Genomic DNA, 15,282 nt, shown 5'->3' with positions numbered 1-15,282 from the left:
AAGTCCTGGCCGGTTGAATAGTCCCTGGCAATGCCGTTGATGGAGATACAGCGGATTGTATTTGAGGACAGGGGACGGTCTGTGTGAGGTGGGGAATCCAGTGACATGAGGACCCTAGGTGAGTAGGTTAGAATTTGACCAGGGTTTCCTGCCCCTGGCGCCGGGCCGGCCCGGACGGGCGCAGACGGGCTTGCCTTTGGCGCGCCAGCGGCGCAGTCGCGGAGGGATAATCATTTTGTAGTAACGTGTGTGGGAGGGGCCAGCAACTGGGTCTTGGATCAGGTGAGGAGAATTCCCTCCTAAGATGGCGGCCTCTGCCGGAGCTATTCCCCGCTGTAGCGCTTAGTCGACTGCAAGGGGAGAGGATTCAACCAGGTAATTAGCCAAGTAATCTGGCCTTTCCCCAGCTCAAGTGCTAGTGCGCTGGTTTCCTTAATTTTTTAAAGATCGCCTCTGAGTGGCAACAATATTTTAAAAACGTGCACGAGTGAAATAAAACAGGTTTTTAAAACATGAGCAAGCAAAACCTACAATTTTTACGAGTAGCGGCTACTTCCCGGATTTCCGCCTCAGGAAGGGGACAGTCAATGTAGAAAGCGCGGTTCTACCACAGCGCAGCTTTTGTAGTATTGGTGTGGGAGGGGCCAGCAACTGGGTCTAGGATCAGGTGAGGAGAATTCCCTCCTAAGGTGGCGGCCTCTGCCGGAGCTATTCCCCACTGTAGTACTTAGTCGGATGCAAGGGGGGAGGATTCAATCAGGTAATTAGCCAAGTAATCTGGCCTTTCCCCAGCTAAAGTGCTAGTGTGCTGGTTTCCTTAATTTTTTAAAGATCGCCTCTGAGTGGCAACAATATTTCAAAAACATGCGCGAGTGAGATAAAACAGATTTTAAAAACATGAGCAAGCAAAACATACAATTTTTACGAGTAGCGGCTACTTTCCGGCTTTCTGCCTCAGGAAGGGGACAGTTAATGTAGACACTACCTACGCCCTACAGGAATCTTGACAGGCTCTTGGCAAATTGTATGTTCTGGATGTCCATGCACCTCAGTATTCTCAACACTAAACTGCCTATTTCCATTAACAGGTGAGCACACGTGCAATACATCAAATAGCAGCCTCGTCATCTGCTGCACAGGCACATTTGAAAAAAGCAAAAAAACATTTGTAAATAAGCAATAAAATATTTGAGTGTGCTTGCATTGCCTAGCAATGTTCCCAAGTGTCAGTTATTCTAACTCAGTTAAAGAAAAGGGGTGACCCTGTGTCCATCAGAACCTGGGTAATTAATGGTTAAACAAAGAAGTGGTTCTGTTGGGTAAGACAAAATTACTATGACACTGCTATTAATACAATCTGAGATGAACGCTCTCCCATAAACACAGCTTTCAGAAGTTAATACTTAACAAATAAGTCATGAGGTCAACTGTTTTTTATCAGAATTACTTCATTCTCAACAGGCGGTTGCTATGATAAAAGCGAAACTTTAGGAGTCTTTCGGTCAGGACCTTGCCAATAATTACCTTCAATACCGCACAATGATGTTTGAGTATGGCGAAAACTTTGGCTGGGTACTGGCTTAGAGGCTCCATCACAGAAGTGTACAGAGTCGTATCACCAAAATTCAAGATGAAATGGGGGCTGTACAGGACACTCAGAGGGGTGTGAATGGGGTGTTTCTAAAATACTATGCCAAATTGTACACTGAAGATATTTTGAGCGCTCAGGTAGAGTCAGAGATTGAGGATTTCTTATTGGGGTAGATACTTCTAAGATATCGCACGAGCAGAGCGATATGTTATCAGCTCCTATTCTATGGGAGGAGGTGGAGGCGGCTGTCAAGGCTCTAGCTAATGGTAAGGCCAGTGGCCCAGATGCTGTGCCCCTGGAGTTCTTTAAGACATTTCTAGGGGAGATTCGGCGGGATCTCCTTATGGTGCTTAGGGCCGCACAGAATGGTATTGTTCCGGACTCATGGCGACAGACTACTATAGTTCTGTTTAAAAAGAAGGGCAAGCCGGAGCTGAGTCCATCCTCCTTTCGCCCAATTTCACTCATTAATAGCAACTCTAAAAATGTTTCAAAAATCTTAGCATCTAGGTTAGCTCGGGTGATCGACCCATTGGTATCTCTGCGCCAACACGGATTCATCCGAGAGCGGGACACTGCAGATCATGTCCGGCGTGTCATTGCCCTATTAGATTGGGCACAGGTCACGGCCTCTCCCCTTGGGGTGATCCTGTTGGATGCCGAGAAGGCGTTGGACAGGGTCTCCTGGGGGTTCTTGTGGGCCGGGCTTCGGTGGAAGGGATTCAGTAATGAATTTCTTCAGGCAATCCTGGCATTGTACTCCTCTCCGAAAGCTGCGCTTTGTATCTCAGGCCAAAAGACTGTTTTTTTAAATATAAGTAGGGGCACTCGGCAAGGGTGTCCGTGTTCGCCCTCTACATTGATCCATTCCTGAGTAAAATTGAAGGACATAAGAGTATAGCACCGATAAGGGTTGGTGATACAGAGTACCGGGCTTTAGCCTACGCGGACGATATTGTTGTTCTAACATCAGATGTTTCTTCTGCATTTAGGGTACTCAAGGTGTCCGCGGAGCAATTTGGGTTAGTGTCAGGGTATAAGTTAAATGTCGCCAAAACTCAGGTTGTTCAAACGCCAAACATGCCATACTCAGAGGCTCCAGTTGTCACCGAAGCAATGTACCTAGGGGTTAGAATAACCGCTATGTCTAAACTATTCCGGATTTGAATATCCTTCCGGTAGTAGACGCAGTAAATATTAAATTAGAACGGTTAGATCATCTTCACCTTTCCCTATTTGGACGTTGCAGTGTCCTCAAAATGCTAGTACTCCCGAAGTTTCTATATCTGTTTAGGACGATTCCTTTAGAACTATCACAAAGCAGCCTGATCAAGGCTGATAGGATCTGCTACAGATTTTTGTGGGGGTATAGGCTTTCCCGTAGGGCAGCCAAGTGGATGTGCCTTCCTCGTGACCAAGTTGGCTGGTCTGTACCAAATCTGGTACTGTATTATTGGGCAGCGATGGTCCAATCTTTGCTAGGGGACAATTTCGAGGTGTCACTATGCAGTCGACCTACTATTTTTGAGATTGGCTTAGGCACAGCGGCTAAGGGTATTCCGTTGGAGGTTTTGGAGCCGAGTTACTTCAAAAGAACCAGATTTAAGGTAAATATAGCTATGTTTTTAATCTGGCAAAAAATCAGGCAGAAACTCTCTATTCCTAATATTAATATATACACTCCCTTTAAAGCTGCCCGACTTTTACCCTGCATATTTCAGGATCAGACAATGTTTAGATGGCAAAGGCAGAGTTTCCGGGTGATAAGGGACTTAGCTGCGGACGGGCAATTATTATCTTACTCTTCTTTGAAGGACAAATTTCAGTTGCTTGCACACTATTATTTTAAATATCTTCAGGTTCAAAGCTTTGTTCATAAACATTTGGATGGTCTGATAAATTACCCATATTTGAATTAATTCAATAAAGAATAGGAATGTTGTATCAGTACTTATTGTCTAGTCTTCCGGATGATTTAGGGGTCCAAATTGCCAAATGTGAAGGCAAACTCAGAAAGTCGGGTATTGATTTAAAGCCGGCATTGGAGTTTGCCAGTGAGGTGTTGGTGACTGGTAGTCTTAGGACCCAAAGCTACATGGCATTGTTTGATTTATATTATACGCCTGCAAGAATTGCGAAATGGGGCAGTAGAAAGGGGGACCATTGCTCAAGGTGTGGGTTGTTTGCAGCAGATGTCATTCACATGTTTTACTCTTGTCCATGTCTCTCTGATTTTCTATCTGATGTTGAGAATTTTATAAACAGTACGCTCAAGATTTGGTGCACCCTGACTCCAAAAATGGTGATAATGGGCTATGATTCGGGGAATATTGAAATACGTGGCATATGTCTGCCTTCTTGTTTATAGCTATGTCTCAGATGTGTATAACTTCGCAATGGCTGTCTCCTGAAGTACTGACATTTACGAACTCTAGAGCTAGACTGCTTGCTATTCATAAGCTTGAATTTTAAGTATTTTCTTTAAAGGGCAAGTGGAGGAGGAAGCTGGCGTCTAAGATCTGGGCACTGATTGAGGAGTGGATAAAAAGATAGGATTCCTATTAGGTTTTTATTGGTTTATAGTTAATCTTCTGCCCCACTTTAGTTTCTAGTTTTGAGTATCTTGTAGGCTTTGTGTAATATTATTTAAATTTGCTGGTCATTTTTCTTTTTCCACTTTTCCTTTTAAGAAATCTTTTGCATATTGTTTTGTCAAATGAAATCTGATTTATAATTTGATGTATTATTGTATTGAATGCCATGCCATAAAAAATAACTTCATTCAATGATAACATACAATACATGGGTAGACTGTCAGAATTAGTGTTGAAGTGCAATTGAGTGACATTTTGTGTAGTGCTCAAAAAGTGAAAAATATATACAGTGGAAACAATTTCATATATACAGATATATACAGGTTTTTCAGTGGCCAGCTACTGATATGCAGCCAATGATTCCTATTCTTCCTATTGGAATCCTGGTGGTACTGGACCTATCACAAGCGTCGACGTTTCAACCCATTGGTGCCCCAATCGGTGGTCACGGCGGGTCTTTCTCAAGACAGGAATGGGGGGGGGGTGGGGGTGGGGGGGTGGGGGGGGGGGAGTTTTGACAGTTCTGTTTTCAAGGCCGGAGACCCACAACAGTTTCCAATGCCGCTCCTCCTTAATAGAACAATAGCAACAGTATGGTTATAATGAAAAAAGAACTCAATAAAATAAATATAACAGCCAAGTTAGGTTCATGCATCTAGTGTAAGGTTATCTCATTCAGCAAGTATTGACAGTGGGCAGGGACAAGGAGAGATGGGATGAGGAGTCTTCTCTCCATGTACCGTGCATAATACATTGCTTTTAGACAGTATGAGTGTTTGTGCCCAGGAAATCAGCATCAATATTTGTCCAGCTATCTTCTATAAGATATTTACGAAGGCAGTGGTGCTTCTTATTACGTAGTGTGGAACCTTCTGCTTTTGCCCATTTCTGTACTTCTTTTTTTCCATTTACAGTGTGTGGGGTGGCCTTCTGAGAAACACCAATGCATTGCTATTGATCTCCTAGTCAACACCAAAGTCAGTCAGTCAGTCAAAGAAACTTTATTCGGTTATTTAAAACCATAAAAGCAAGACATGGTATACAAAACAAGTTTAAAATTCAATTAAACATATATGAAAAGACATTACTACACCTTCATAAAAGGTACAAAGAACCGAATTTTGTTAAAAATAAGTGACTGTAAGAGCAAGTTTACATGGTGTCCAACAAAAGTTATACAAGTGCCAAATTTTGGTTGTTAGAAGTAGCAGCCATTCTTAGTTTATTTTGTCTGGCAGCTGCTGCCAGAAAACAGGCTACCCCATATGTTGTCTGTACTGAGTTCAGCATCTGTAGATGTAATAATGCTGGCCGTACCTGGACAAAATTAAATTTTTTCAGAATAGGTACCAGAAAATTTTTGCGAGCCACCAAATAATGTTCACAAAGCATAACTAAGTGGAGGGCGTCCTGTATGGAAAAACAGTCGCAGGTACAGGGGGGTAAGTTCTCTGGTAAGCCCCACTTTGATTGTGAGCCAAGCACTAGGTGTATTAAATTAAACCTGAACCTTATGAGTAGAAAGCGATGGTAAGGCTTGGTAACATATTTCAAATAAGGTTCCATGGCTAAAGTTGAGGAGAGTTGAAAAAGTGATCGTACCATTGGTTTACCTAATTCAACCGTTTCCCTTTCAGACTCCAACAAGTTTTGGAAATTCAGCTTGACCCACTTTACATCCTCTTTTTTTAAATTGTGTGGTAAAGAGTACATTTCTGGACGCCCTAGTCTCGCGCATGCCGCTCTAACATACGCCAGCCACGGGATGTTATTGGCTTTATCCAGAGACAAACAATCTTTGAGGATACAATGATTTAAACTGATTTCCTCGTTTGTCCACGTTTTAACCCAATATATCACTGTGGCCATTTTTAAGAGGTCAGTAACGTGGCCCAAGCCTAATTCATTATGAATTGTGTGTATTGGGGAAGATTTAGGTAGTGATAGTAAGGCTCGCAAAAAATTATTTTCTGCAATCTGAATGCCTGGGCATGAGACATAGCCCCATATGGCAGCCCCATAAGAGGCAATTGCCAAACATTTAGCTTTATAGATACGGGACATGGCTTCCATAGGTTTTGATCCCAGTTTTTTAGAGAAATGCAGAAGGGCTGTAGTGGATCTAGTAACTCCATTCTGTTTTAATCTCATTTGTGCGCCCCATGTTCCTTTCTCATCGAAGGTGACGCCCAGATAGCAAAAGAAAGGGACCCTGGAAATTGGTGAACTATTACAGCTAAAAGATCTGATCTTCGTGTGTTTTTTCCGTGACCCTGTAACCATAACATGGGATTTGGTCGAGTTAATTTTAAGATCGAGAGCTTCCATAAAGAGGCCAAAGTGATCTAAGAGTTTTTGGAGGCCTGTGCCGGTCCGAGCTAAGAGGACGGCGTCGTCCGCGTATAGGAGGACCGGAATAGGTACCCCCCCCCCATACGCGGAATGTCTGGGGTGACTGAGTTCAATGAATTACCCAGGGAGTTGATGTACAGTGTGAAAAGGAGAGGTGCCAGAATGCAGCCTTGTCTGACACCTCTTCCAGACTTGAACTTTGCTGTGCACCTTCCATCCCTGTTCACCCTAACAGATGCAAATAAATTTAAATGAAGATAGTGCAGAAAATTAACCAAAGTTGTGTCCAAACCCATATTGCCCAAAATAGTCCACAGTTTAGAACGATTGACCAAATCAAAAGCGGATGATAAGTCCATAAAACCCAAATAAAGGAGTCCCCCCTTCGCCACTGTGTACTTGCTGATAATTAGGTGGAGGTTGAGACATTGGTCCATGGTCCCTCTGTGTGCTCTGAAGCCATACTGTAACTCCGAGAGGATCCTGCTCTCTCCAAGCCAGTCCTCAAGCCTCTGCAAAATGACCCTGCCCAAGATCTTAACGGCAGAATCCAGCAAGGAGATTGGCCTGTAGCAAGCCGGGTCCCCCTGTTCCCTTTCTTGAATATGGGGACAATGATAGAGGTGGACCAAAGTCAATTCTAGGATTCTATTGGCCACCCACCCCTGTTTGGTACGCGGATAGAGCCCAAGGTAATATATGTCTGGAGTGTATAAGGCATATTTCTCCAAAATACATTCCAAGTCGGATACCATCATTAGCTAGGAGCGAACTATTAGGGGTCATCCCAGACCATGTGAAAGAAATCAACAACTACTTGATTGAATCGAGGACAACATTTGTTTGTTTTTTCTGCTATTAGGTAACATCTGTATGGAGATAGTTAAGTAGTATGTAGGAAATTAAACTGGGTGTACTTAAACCATTTATTTCTAGACCCTTGTGTTTATGTTCTATTGTAGCAGACCTGAAAGCATGGACAAACATGATCGATAGATCCAGAACTGGCAGTAAGGAGAATTTGAAGGACTTTGTGTGTTGGCAGCTCTGCTAGGTTGTCTCCCCAAAGATGTCTCACCACTCTGGAAATTTGCCATAGACTGTTGTGAAAAAATTGCCTTTTGCAGATTCACTACCACTTTTTGACTATTATGTTTGGTTCATATGACTCTGAGAGTGCACTGCGGCCAGTGCTCTGACCCTTTAAACTTTGGGGATTATTTACAAACCCCTAGCGCCGCCGTTGCATCACAAAAAGTGACACACCGGCGGCTCATTTTCATGCCCCATATTTACAAAGACAGGAATGGCCGCCCTTCGTGGCTTTTCCTGTCCTTGTAAATACGGCCCATTTACACGCGGTACCTTGCGTGAAAGGGGCGTTCCATGGGTGTTGCTGTATGTCTTCCCACGCAACACCCCTGGAGCCTGACACATTTCCAGATATACGAGAAATCTTAAACCTGTAAATGCGTCTGAATGCTACGCCTCCCCAAGGGAGGCGTAGATAGGCTCAACGAGGAGAAATATATTTATTTCTCCTCGGTTCTTTCCTCTTTCTATGCATGCTACATTTTGCAGCATATATAGAATGAGGAAATCACCTCTGGTGATTGTATATGTACAAGAAGGTGTTTCTTCCTGCACATAAAAAATCATTTAGAAAAATGAATTTTTGCAAGTTCTATGCGTATTGATGTACCACACATAGAAGTTGAAAAACGCCAGTTCAGATTGTTTATGTGCAGGAAGGGATACCTTCCTGCACATAAACAATCAACTCCGTGGCGCAGGCATCCTTGCACCCTGGTGCAAGGGTGCCTGCGTCGGAGCATGGCAGCCAATTGTGGGCCAGCACAGGGATGGGACATATTATGTCGCATCCCTGTGCTTTGAAAGTGCAGAAGTGTGGCGCAGCCAAAGTGGTTGCGGTGCAGTGCTGCGGAACCTTCTTGTAAATGAGGCAATTTATGTCCAATTGGCTTAAGCCCAATTGGCATAAGTTGACTTACTTATAAGTCCCTAGTATATGGTACCAGGGGTACACTGGGCCTGTACATTAAAGTGTCCCTCATGGGCTTCAACACTTTTGTACCGTCAGGAGTGTGACAAAGTAAAACATGTCTCCCAGCCTGCCATTGCAGACTCGTAGAGCACTATTAAACAGCTAACTCTACTTTGCCATTTAAACTAATTACAATTTTCTGACCTTCCTTCTTAACATATAAAAGTCTCCCATAAGGATGGCCTGTCGAGCACCAAGGCAGAATGCTGTATATTAAAAAGGAGGAAATATGTTTTATATGTCCTAACTGCAAAAAAAAAAATATATATATATATATATATATATATTTTACTGTACAAAGGCCAGTAGCCGCATTGGCAAGTATAGAGTTGCATGATCACAACTCAGCTGTGATAACTTCTTAATGAGGCTACTAAAGTTGGTACTTCGAGGTATCAAATGAATCATTACATTTAACCTGTCTTAATGCCCAAGTCAAATTTAATGTAACTTTTGAGTAAAAGGCAACTTTAGAAAGTTGCCACTCTGTTGCCCAAGTTTTCCAGTGGTCATTTAGAGTTTCTGGCCAAGAGACAACCTTCTGCCTTCCTGGGGAGTGGTGTGAATGGCTCCCAGGAATTGGACACAATAGATGCCTGCTGTAGGAAGAGATTTTACCTCTCCTGGACAGGACGTCAAGCAGGTTGTAAGCCCAAAAGCTGCTTCAAAGGGGAAGCTGCTTTTGAAGGGCGTATTGTGGACATTTACTAAGGGCCTGCTCTTTAGGTCTGGTAGACAGGTTAGCGTCAGGGACAGAGATGGGGAAACGGTTGCCAGTTTTCCCTTGAGCATGTAGCCCTCAGGTAGCCACTCCTCTAGGTTGGGCTACTAAGTGCCAGACAAAGAGAGAAGAGTTCTTCCATCTTGGTGAGTGGGCAGAATATTGCACTCTAGGATAGCTAGAACAAAACTTTGTAAAAGTTTTCAAAGTAATCACTAGTAGTTTCCAATACAGTTTTGCATTTAGAGTGAAAAGTAGTGGTTTATGATTTGCTCAATAATTTATATCTCCAGAATCCTCCAGTGTATTTTGTTTGTTTTGGTGTCTAAAAATTCATAAAAATAAGATCTATTTTTATAAATCTGTGTTGGATTTTATTTGCATTGCTTTTCTTTCACTTTCACTTGTTCCTTTGGTACAGCCTGACAGCTCGAAGCCACAGATACTAAGAGTTGAGCTAAACTTTTATAAATGCACCTGGCTGTACCCAAGTTGGATTAGTGCATTTATAACATATTGAGGCCACACAAACATACCATATAATAAACCAATTTCCTCACTACAAATTGTGAGTCCGGTAACAAGTCTTTCCTTACCATAGCCACAAAGTATACCAGTCTCCCTAGGTGTCAATTACTGATAACCCCCTTCTGACGGCAAGGAACCCTGTCCCCCGAGGTACTCAGGATACTTGGGGAGAATTACCACCTTTGATAAGCTGATTGTAGCCATAACCAGCAATCTAAGAGATCTACAAAATGCTGTGCATAGAGCTTGAAGGGCAGCATCAACACTCCCCTTTCACGTTACCCTCTGCATGGTAAACATTGACTCCTAGGTAATGGAACACGCAGGGCTCCCTGTAGATGTTTACTCTGATTATCGCTTCTGGAGTTCATGTCATTTCAGAGGAGATCGGAGAAACACACATTTCTCTCACAATTGGAATACAGGTCTGAGGCCCATCACCCAGCCATACCAGCGTACTTTGGCCAAATTGTCTGGGTGTTATGCCCACCCTCCCCCAAAAGATCAAATAAAAAGTCTTGGTGTGTGGCTGGATCACAACCTGAATTTTAAGGAGCAGGCACGTAGAGCGGCAGGTACCTGGTATGGTATTCTGAAAATTATTAGGAAAATTCTACCCCTTCTGCCCTTCAATGCTCGGAAATAATTGGTGCAAGCCTTTATTATCTCTCGGCTCGACTACCTCAATGTGCTTTACTTAGGCTCTCCTTGCTCTACTATTAAAAAATTGCAAACAGTCCAAAATTGTGCTGCCTGACTCCTCCTGCAGGCCCATAATTGGGAATCTGCTAAACTTCATATCATCTTCCTGCACTGGCTGCCGGTTGCCGAAAGAATTCAATTTAAGGCTTTGTGAATTGCCCATAAGTCACTCTCCGCTAGGGCCCCACCGATTCTTCAATCTATCATTTCCACCTACCTCCCAAAAAGATCACTGCGCTCCGAGAAGAAACATCTAGCAGCCGTCCCCAGAGTAAACCGAGTTCGGAGTGGTGGACGTCTGTTTTCCTCCGTTACGGCGAAATGCTAGAATCAGCTTCCAGACCATATTCCGCTTAAAACTAATTATCATTCCTTCCGCAAGCTTTTGAAGACTCTGGTGTTCCCTTGAATCCTCGGCTACATCTCAGTTGATGACTCTGTTTCTAGTGCTGGGAGGCCTCTTGTAGCCATGCGCTGTATAAGTGTAAATTCATTCATTTATTCATCTCATACATAACAAGAGGTAAAAACAGAGGTGGATACCCATTTCTGCACTCGGATGTAGATCAGCATTCCGTACCAAGTTTATCAATATATTATGCTCTCTTTCCCCAAGGCAGATGCTTGATCCCCACCCTACCTTCCTCATTATATTGGCAAATGGTTCCAGGGCCAGAACAAATAGCATAGGTGAAAGGGGGCAGCCGTGCATCATTCCACGCAACACTGGGAATGGATCTGATATGTATTGCCCTGTTCTTGTTATGACCCTTGCTTTGTTACACAACAAAGTCAAGTCAAGTCAAGGAAAGCTTTATTTGACTGCTGTTATAACAATCATAAAAGCACATAAAAAGACAAAGATACGTGATCACAAAATTACACACATAAAAATAACAGCAATCCTAAAATAACATTAAAATATCAGTTAAACGTTGAAGCTACAGTAATAAAAACCATAAAAATATCAAGTGCCCGTTCTACTGTAATTCATTTGTCATATGGATTTCCTTTGAGAGAGTACCTTGTTAAAGAACATAGTCGAGCACCAGCAATTTGTTTGTCCTCTAAAAACTGTAGCCTAATCAATGCTGGGCTGCATTGCCGCAGTCCCTGTTCTTTAACCCCATGGCTGCTAGGCGTTTTCCCGTCCTGTGCTGAGTTTTTATGTTTTCCTTTATTTCATGACGAGCTGGCCTTGTCATCCGCGCACGGCAGGTAAGCGCCATGACGAGGCCAGCTCGTCATTAGCCTCGAAGGGGTTAAAAATCGGTAAGATCCATGCTTTCCTCGGAACTACATACAATTTACAAAATAAAACCAAATGAATGGTGGACTGGGTAGAGTGATCGTCACATGGACATACAGGCAAAACCTGTGACCAATCATTGATTTTTGGGAAGGTCATAAGTCTATAAATGATGCCCAGCCTAAACCAAGTTAATAATCGCCTGTCCCAACTGCCAGGTACAAATGTAAGGTAAGGTTCCATATTAGAGGTGGTTATAATTAACTGATGTTGCCTTACACATGGTTTTTAAATTTCTCCTGTCATTCTTATTGTGACCAATAGCTGAAGACACTCCTTTCTTGGGGCTTTTCTAGAGATTGCCTGTATGGACCTAGGATCGGTACAGTATTCTGGGTGGCCAATATCGTTCATAAAACACACCCATACTTTACCCAGGGGGTCTTCAAAGCCCCTTCCAGTTTTAGGCAGTCCTGTAAAATCTCCCTATTTAGCTTCAGCTGATCCTTTTCTCCAGATCCTGTGCCACAGGAGAATTGGTTCTGATTTATTAAGATCGGAGATAAAAGGACGACCCAGTTCATCGTGGCAGGCATAAGAAGGTGAGCTGGATGGCACCGATAAAATATATCTAAAGATATACGGTTTGAATAGGGTACATATTAACAAACCCCTATACACCCGCCCGTACATTATGTAAGTGGTGCATTTAGCCTTATAAATTTAAATGAGCTCAACAGGTGGCTTCCTACCTAGTTTTCTTGAGAAATATGTCAGGGTGGCTGTTGTCTTAACAAGTGCCAGTTTTTTTGCAAGAATGGCTTGATCCCACAAGTCGCCTTGATTGAATAAAATGCAGAGATAGGAAAAACTCCTTGCCTGTCCACAAACATGCATTTCATCCCTTGAGGTCGGACTTCCACAGCTCATTGTGTACGTTTTAGAAATGTTAATCTTAAAACCAAGATCCTCTATAAAAATATTAAAACTATTTAAAGCCCTCTGGAGGCCTAACTGAGTTCTTGACATTAATACTGCATCATCCGCATGGAGGAGAGCAGGTGTAGGATGTCTGTTTACAGAGGGAAAATCTTGATTGTTCCTAAGGAGTGCTTGGGACAATCTAATAATTTATACATTAAAAAAGAAGGAGGCTAGCACACAGCCTTGCCAAACCCCCCTCTTAACGGGAAAGGCAGGTGTGAGCTCGCCACCTAAACCACAGCGCACTCTCGCCATTGCACCACCATACAAGCGCCTTAAAAAGAGAATAATATGAGGATCCACCCCAAGAACCTCCCACGGCCTATTGTGCTCTACAGAATCGAACGCCGCAGTAAGGTCAACTAATGCCTGGTAGAAACTGCCTTTCTTGGCCCTCATATATTTACCCACCAGTAAGGCCAAATTTAAACTCTACTCAATCGTCCCCAAACCTACTCTGAAGCCATATTGTATATCAGATAGGACTGAGTTATTTTCTGCCCAGGCTTGCAGGTGTTCCAAGATAACCTGTTCCGCTACCTTGACCATAGAATCTATTAAGGAAATAGGCCTGTAGCACTCGGGATCGTCTCGGTCCCCTTTTTTAAAGACTGGGACAATGATGGTTTCTGCCCAGGTCTTTGGCATAGAGGACATTCAGCTGGCATTGATAACTTGTGCTATGATGAGCCCCAAAGGACAATGTTTGACTTAAACAAGTCCACAGGTACTCCATCAGGGCCAGGCGCCTTACCGGTACAGAGTCACGCATTTAATCCTTGAGAATTCCAGGGACATACGGTCAATGACTGCTCTAAGGTAGTCCCAATTTAAGGAGTTGAAAGTTTTTTACGGTCAACTGACAGCACTACTGTGTCCTGCTCATGATGGCGAAGGGTTTCTTCCTGGATTCTAAAGAATCTCCAGATATTGAGGGATGTGTTATGTTGGGGAATTAATCTTGATTGATCCAGATGAATAGGTGCAGCTGCAATATGGAATGTCAGAATCTTACAGAGAATTTTGTAATGTGTTTTAAGCATTGAAACCAGTCTGTAGGACAACACACCCGCTGGTTGTTTGCCTGGTTTGAGTATAGACACTATGACTGCCTCCCTGGAGCTAGGGGGCAGTGACCCACTCGAGATCAACTAGAGTTCAACTAACCATAGCACAAGCAAAGGAAAAATTAGTGATAAAACTCTGTGGGCAATCTGCCTGTACCTGGTGACTTACCCTTTGCAATATGCCTATTAATGCCTCTAGTATCTCCCTCTCCATTGTTGGGCTTCCCAGTGCTGTCCAACATTCAGGGGTTAGCTGCGGTAAGGTCCCCCTATCCAAGAATGACTCAATCACCTCCTTCATCGCTGGCTCCTGGAGGTCATAAAGAAATCTGTGGTACTGTGTAAATGTCTCATGTATGTCCTGTTGTGTATATACAAGACCACCCATCGGGGATTTAATGCTTGTAATGGAAGAACATCTGTTCTCGGGCTGTATTAACCATGCCAGCAATTTTCCCGCTCTCAAAAGTCAGCAACAAAGCCAAGTACAAAGGTAGGACTTCACTATTGTTTGCAGATTCCCTGAAAATAGAAAGAGCAGCATGCAGGAAAGCCAATCGTAAATGGAGAGCAACAAAAACAAAGTAGGAAAGACTATTCTACAAAAGAACTCACAGACAATATTTAAACAACATTAAGGAAGCCAGGAAAACCCACATCATTAATAGAATTGAACATGCAGCCAATTTTCACAAGGAACTATATAGAATCTTAAAAGAATTTACAAACCTCATATCTTGTCAGACCTCCATCCTAGCGTCACAAGACATGGTATAAAAACTGTCCATCTTTCTTGAGAAACAAATGACTAAAACATATAACACCTTTCCCAAAAACAGGTCAGATGGAAATAATGCAGAGGGCAGTAAAATGGAAATCACCCATGATGCTCAGTTGAAGAAGTTCACTGCAGTAACACAGGATGAGGTCAGAACCATAGTAAACAGGATCAGATCAGGATCTCCAGAAGATCTAGCCCCACCCTATATCTTGTCCATCCTAACCCCCACCTTACTCAACAGTCTCACAGACCATATCGGGTTTCAACAACAGGAGAGAGAGGGAAAAAGACACTCTCAGTCCCCCAGGTAAATGTATATCAAACAACAGAAGAGTGCCAGTCGTTCTATGTGTATAAGTACAAACAAAGGAGAAAGGTGAAAGTAATAAATCTCATTGGATTTTACAGGAAGCCCTCACTCACCACCCTGGTTGGTGACATGCTTCATCATTGGGCCCACCAGGAGAAGCCGAATGCCTCCCAGTTGTGCTACCACGCCAGGATACTGCGGAGCTGGTTTTTGTGACAGTAGTGTGAAAAGGTGAGTTAAAAATGTCAAGGTTGTGTCCCACACAAAAACTTTATTCAGTGGTCAACCTGACATATTAAAAGTGTGTGTTGGGAAATTGCCAAATAAATTGTTTGGAT

This window comes from Lissotriton vulgaris, chromosome 7, assembly GCF_964263255.1.
Source record: "Lissotriton vulgaris chromosome 7, aLisVul1.2, whole genome shotgun sequence".
Lineage (NCBI taxonomy): Eukaryota > Metazoa > Chordata > Amphibia > Caudata > Salamandridae > Lissotriton > Lissotriton vulgaris.
Note: the sequence above shows the minus strand (reverse complement) of the source record.